Here is a 6000-nt window from a genome sequence, read left to right as displayed (position 1 = left end):
AATCGTAAATATATTCTTGTTTGCAAAAACGCTGGGGTTTTCATTAATTAGTTTAGAGTTCATAGAGTGAATGAGGTATTGTGGTAAATGTTGCCAGTCAAGAGTAAAGTCGCCAAAGACTCCATTCTCACTTTAGTAACAAAGACCCTGCAACACTCCCCCACCCAGATCTTAAAGGGCCTTGTGCCTAAATTTGTTTTGTAAATTTGAATTTTGCTTTTAATTTATTTTAATTTTACATTGAATTATTTTGATTGCAATTTTCATTTTCACGAAATAAATTATATATAAAGATCAAAGTGTAGTATCTGTTCCGGCAGATACTGCAAGCAAAGACCATATGTGGGGTTCCCCCACATATAAGACCTTCGTCAATGTAGGTGCAACCCTTCATACCAATTGTCACTATCCAGCTCTCCTACTCCCCAGGGAGTTGGTCCCCATTTCCCCTTCACTCCTCACGTTAAAAATCGGCCTTGTGCCTAATTTGCTCGGGGGGAGGAAGCAAATAAATACCCTTTTCTTTGCCTTTTGGTCAAGATCAAAGTGTAGTATCTGTTCTTACTACATGCTGTACTTATTGTGATATATAGTAGGGGATCACTTTTCTGTATTAATTTAATGTAAAATGATCACCCATTATACAACAAGTCAGTCTCAAAGCCATTTAAGTCATTCTCCAGATCATTCAAGTTGTTTTTGAAGGATTCCAGTTATTTTTTAAGCATTCAAGTCATTCTTAAGGTCATTCAATTCATCCTTAAGTTCATTAAAGTCATTCTAAGTCATTTACTTTTTATTTATTTAAGTTATTTCAGCCCATTTATCGGTCATTTTCGTTTATCTTTAAGAATTTCATGTCAATCCTAAATTCACGCATTCATTCATTACACGAGATCATGTGACTAATGGGTATCGGCCTTGTTCGATGCAAAAACGACTTTACTTATTGTTTTTATTTCTTTGTTCTTTTTTTCAGTTTGTTTTTTGTTTGTTTTAATTTTCCATTATTGATGAAATGATGGATATTTATTGATTTTAAACTATCAGTGAAACTTACAAAGATATTTAAAAAAACTGAAAACACAACAAAACTGAATTAAATGTCGACTAATTATTTATTCAAAACAAGAAAATAATTTGCTACGAATGATAATAACCTACACATCCGTAATATAATTCTACATCTCTGTATATAAAAATATATATGTGTATATGATTATATTTTGCAATTTAAAAACATTATCTTTCATCTAGCAATTAATGACATATAAAATTTTCAATGATTTTTTTTTAAAGTGCAACAGAATATACATTACATAAAATAAATCCAAGGTAATTTTTGATTCAATTTAAATTAAATTTTTATGCCTTACTTTGTAAAATTTATAAAAGTGCACTTTGAAGATAAATAAATGTCAAATTGAATCTTGTGCCTTTATTTTTAAAGCCTATAGTAAAAACATTTTGTTTAACAATTTTCATGCCTTGGATGAAATGCTTTTATAACTTGTATGCATATATATATATATAAGCAAAAACCAAATTAAACATGGGAAAAAGAAAAAAAAAACAAATACGAACAAACTCCTAAAACACTATAACTTTCTAATAGATTACAGATGGCATATCTAATTTTTGGAATTCATTTTCAACTTTTTTTCCATAAATACAGTTATATGTTCGTATTATTTAGCTTTTCGGATTACTATTCTCACTTTGAGTTTTATTTGCACGACATTTCGGTCGATGTAACCTCCGACCTTTTTCATGTGTATCTTGTTGAACTCGGGAATCTTTCCGACAAACACGGAAATTTGCACACATTTTCAAACGAAACCCTTTATTTAATCCACATGGATAATGTACTCTTGTTCCGTCAGCCATGATTGAATAGAAATAGTAATTCGCAATTATATTTAGAGTGTTGCTCATCTGAGGATTGAACCTTCAACCTCCAGATCTTACAATTGGATTTACCAAGTACTTTATCCGCTGCACCACGGGTCCTTGCGAGTTCAATAGAAAGATTCTTGAATTCGACAAAATACACCGGAAGAATATCAGAGGTTACACCAACCGTAACATGATGAAAATAACATTCCAAATGAGATCAGTGATCTGAAGAATTCAAATAATAAAATCAATCAGCATGTTAAAAATCAGTCATGTGTGTGATGCAAGTTTGGTGGTGAGGATAACTACAAGTTCGTGTGAAAAAAAATAGTTTCTTATATATATATATATATATATATATATATATATATATATATATATATATTCTAAATTTCAGACACGAGTTCATACGAAAGACATTTTGACTGGTAAGATCTTTACATGGAGTGAAGTCAAACTTATGGTAGTTACTGAAGAATATGTTTCTGCCATTGTTTTGCATATTTTCTCATTGTTTTGCTGTCATTAGTTACGTTCTTATACTTGTGGCTGATGTGTCACCACATTTCCACGCATCTATTACATATTTCATGCTGATTACAACGTGGTCTTCTTTAAAGCCACTGTTAATATTCCTTTTATGAACAGTTCCCACAACTAATTCGTGTATGGTCCATCTCATCAATCTTTCCCAATACTATCAAAAGGCTCTTCAACTGACAATCACCCCACCTCAATAATTCTTTACCATTGAATGACCTTTGAACTTGATAAATGGTGATCCTTTTTTTTATAAAAAAAAAAGCGGGGCCGATTTTTAAAAGGTTTGGTCCATTTTACTTTTTAAATATCAGTATCTTTAAATAAGATGAGGAAGGAAAAATAAGTTAAAGTGTAACGATCGAATCGCGAAATGATTCCAACGAACGCTAAAAAGCAAATTATTCTGATTGCTCTTTCTTTCTGCTTCGTTTAGATTCGCTTTCTTCGTCATTTCCAAAAGCAAGTTTTCATAAGAATGAACGTGCTACGCTGACATTCTTTTTGGCCTGCTGCTATTTCTCCAGTTAACTCAGCCATACAGAAGGTAAACTCACACACATACACATAATGAAACTTTGAAATGAAATTTCTGATGCCTTTGTTTACTTCTTATTCAAGAACTTTAAAACTTCAACAAACTTTGGTATTTCAAAGTCTTTTAACATTTCTGCAAAATTATTCGTTAAATTATGTTTTTCTCTCTTTCATTCTTAAATTTATGTCCTTACTAACTGGTGACTTATTCATTACATTCGTGTTTTTATCCATCTTTTTCACTCGTCAATTTAACTATATGTATATTAATTGTTAGTACAGTCCTTGACATTTTTCAAATACATTACTATCACCAAAATTACATTATCCGAAGCCAGGGGTGGCACTACAAAATCATCGGAAATAAGCTTGTCAAGTATTAAACATAAATGGCCGACATTCAGCATTTTGTTAGCTAGTCTGTCCATTTAGTTTTCGTACTCTATCATCGCTTTCTGATTGTATTCTTTCAAGGTAATTTCGTTGGACGTTTCAAGTAAAAGTCGAACCGCCATGGCCGTATACAGCATCAGTACAGTTTCAAATTACGAAATTAAATCCACCAGAATGAATTTCAGCTACCTAAGCTAATTTAATTTGAGATTAAACTAGTTTAGGTAGCCGAAACGCATTCTAGTCGATTTAATTATTATCATTTACAAAAAAATAAATTAATTCGTTCGAAATTTGGAAGGAATTTGGAAGCATTTAAAATGGCGAGTAGAAAGTCATTTCTGGCTGCAAAATTCTTAGCAAATATTCATGTATTAAACGATTGAAAGTTTTGGGAATTACTTCAATCCATTTTTATGAATAGAGATTAACTCAACATTACATAAAAAATCAGTTATTGTTTTATAATTTGGTTTAATAATTTCAGCATCAAACGATGACGTAATTATTAATTGTTGGTTGTTGAGTTTTGATGTAAATAGTTTCGAGTATTTATTTATTTCGTATTATAGTCGGAGTAAGACAGTTATGTTTTGTAAGTTTTTGTAAATTGAACTAAAATTTTAGGCACGGCAAAAAAGGAAAGAGGGAGTCTTGACGGAGTCTCTTTAAAAATCTACCAAAAATTAAGTAATTATCCAATCAAAATTTTACGAAATTTTCACCGATTAAGTGAAGAATTACCCCCCCCCTTTTATTTGCGGTTACAAATATGCTTAAAATAATCAGCCGAAACTGAAACAAATATATTGTATCGTGGGGTGGGCTAGGATTGTAGATTAAAACAAAAAACGACAACTTTGCACGTATCAGATTTTAAGCTTGAAAATCCGAATTTTGAATGTGTTTCATTTTTCATCTTTTGTGTTTTGAAGTGTGAAATTCGTTGAATATGTGAATTATTCTTTCAGAATAGAAATATTATATATATTACAAAAAACACTTAAATTTTTACAAATTAAATTAAGAATTTTTTTTTTTTTTAGTGAGCCCAATATTGCTAATATAGCATTAAATAAATGCTTTAAAGAATTGATACCAAAAAGAAAAAAATCGATAAATAATTACACATTTTGCTAAAAATACGATAATTTATTTCGGCAATTTGTCGTTACGTGATATTGCTTCACTTATGGTAAACCATAAGGCCTACAAACAATTGTTTGTATTTATAAACAGTCGTTATCTCCCTTTTTCCTTTGACTTGCGCTTCACTTAGTTTAAGGTGTAAGGGACTTACATCTATCACACTCTTGTCCAGAAACACTTGGTCCTGATGGCAAGACAGGGTCAAGACGACCAAGCGTGATACTAGAAGCAGGAGTTGTTGCCAACACACACGACGCCTAGCATTCCCAAAATGGTCTTACATCTGTTACTGGCCAGCCTCATCGTTGCTTAACTTCGAGTGTTATGTAGACACATATATATTACACACACACATTCAAGCACGTCTGATTGAACACGACAGAGTTATTCTTTTTTTCCGATTTTTCTGGATATCTTTTTCATTCGCTGAGTTGTTTTTTTTTTATATTTCAGTTGGCATGTTGTATAAAATAGCACCCAATATATATATATATATATATATATATATATATATATATATATATCGCTTATGAAAAAGAGTTAAACCCTTATAAAGTTGATCCTTCACGAAATTGTCAAAAACGTAAAAAATACATGGAAATTGTCTTGTAAAGACTACCGTAGTTTCTTCCAAACTATTATGAAATTTTGGATTTTTTTCATTTCACCACGCGAAATCTATAGAGCGAGATAAAAGATTGAATTATTTCAATTTTAGGTATTTATGTTATAATGTTTGCATATTATAGCAAATCATTCTAACTCTTATTTAGAAAAAAAAAATAATCGATTTAAAAACCTTTTTAAAAAATATTTAAATGTGTTATCCATTGAAACAGAAATGGAGGTGAATGGTATTTTTTGGAAAATTTTAAATTTAAAATTCTATTAAAACTAGTAGGAAAAGTTTTATATTATTCTACTTTTCATATAAAATTCAGGCTTTTATCTTTCTGAAGAAAAAAAAAAAGTTGTTCAAGAATAATGGAGTTTAATTCATTGAAAAAAAAAAAAAAATTAAACTTGGCTTTTCTTTCATATTTGTAACCGTGCCTATAAACATTACAAGATGCATGGTGATGTGATTGAATAGTCTTTATATGCGGAAAAAAACCCTACCTCCTCCGATTTAAGACAAATCGTAGTTAATAACACTAAAATAATACATTCCGAATCTTAAAATTAAAACTCAACGACCTACAATTAGTAATACTGTCTATGAAACGAGCAAAAATATTTTAAAATGCTTACCGTAATATGATTTTATCCGGTGACGCTTATTCTGGCATCACGGAATTTAAATTGTTAACGTCTCTTCGAAATAGTGGGAAAACTTTCTTTTTTTTGCGTCTGACTCCAATCGCCCGTTTCCCAGCTATTTTTTGACATTTTTATCTAGCTTTTTTTTTCTATTTGTTTTTTTTCCACGTGATGATTTGACGAAAAACGTTCGTGATACATATGGAACATTTTTTCACACTAAAA

At 30.5% G+C, this 6000-nt stretch overlaps 1 non-coding gene across 1 annotated transcript; it reads left to right on the top strand.

Annotated features, from left to right (window-relative positions):
- Window positions 1–514: 514 nt before the first annotated feature.
- On the top strand, window positions 515–713 carry LOC145278554 (U2 spliceosomal RNA). Its single transcript, XR_013868374.1, has one exon. It is a non-coding gene; the product is annotated as a U2 spliceosomal RNA (small nuclear RNA).
- The last annotated feature ends 5287 nt before the right edge of the window (window positions 714–6000 follow it).

Source organism: Euprymna scolopes, chromosome 6 (assembly GCF_053919585.1).
Source record: "Euprymna scolopes isolate OS-2025 chromosome 6, ASM5391958v1, whole genome shotgun sequence".
Classification (NCBI taxonomy): Eukaryota; Metazoa; Mollusca; class Cephalopoda; order Sepiida; family Sepiolidae; genus Euprymna; species Euprymna scolopes.
The sequence above is the reverse complement of the archived record's forward strand: the minus strand, read 5'-3'. Positions and strand labels throughout refer to the sequence as shown.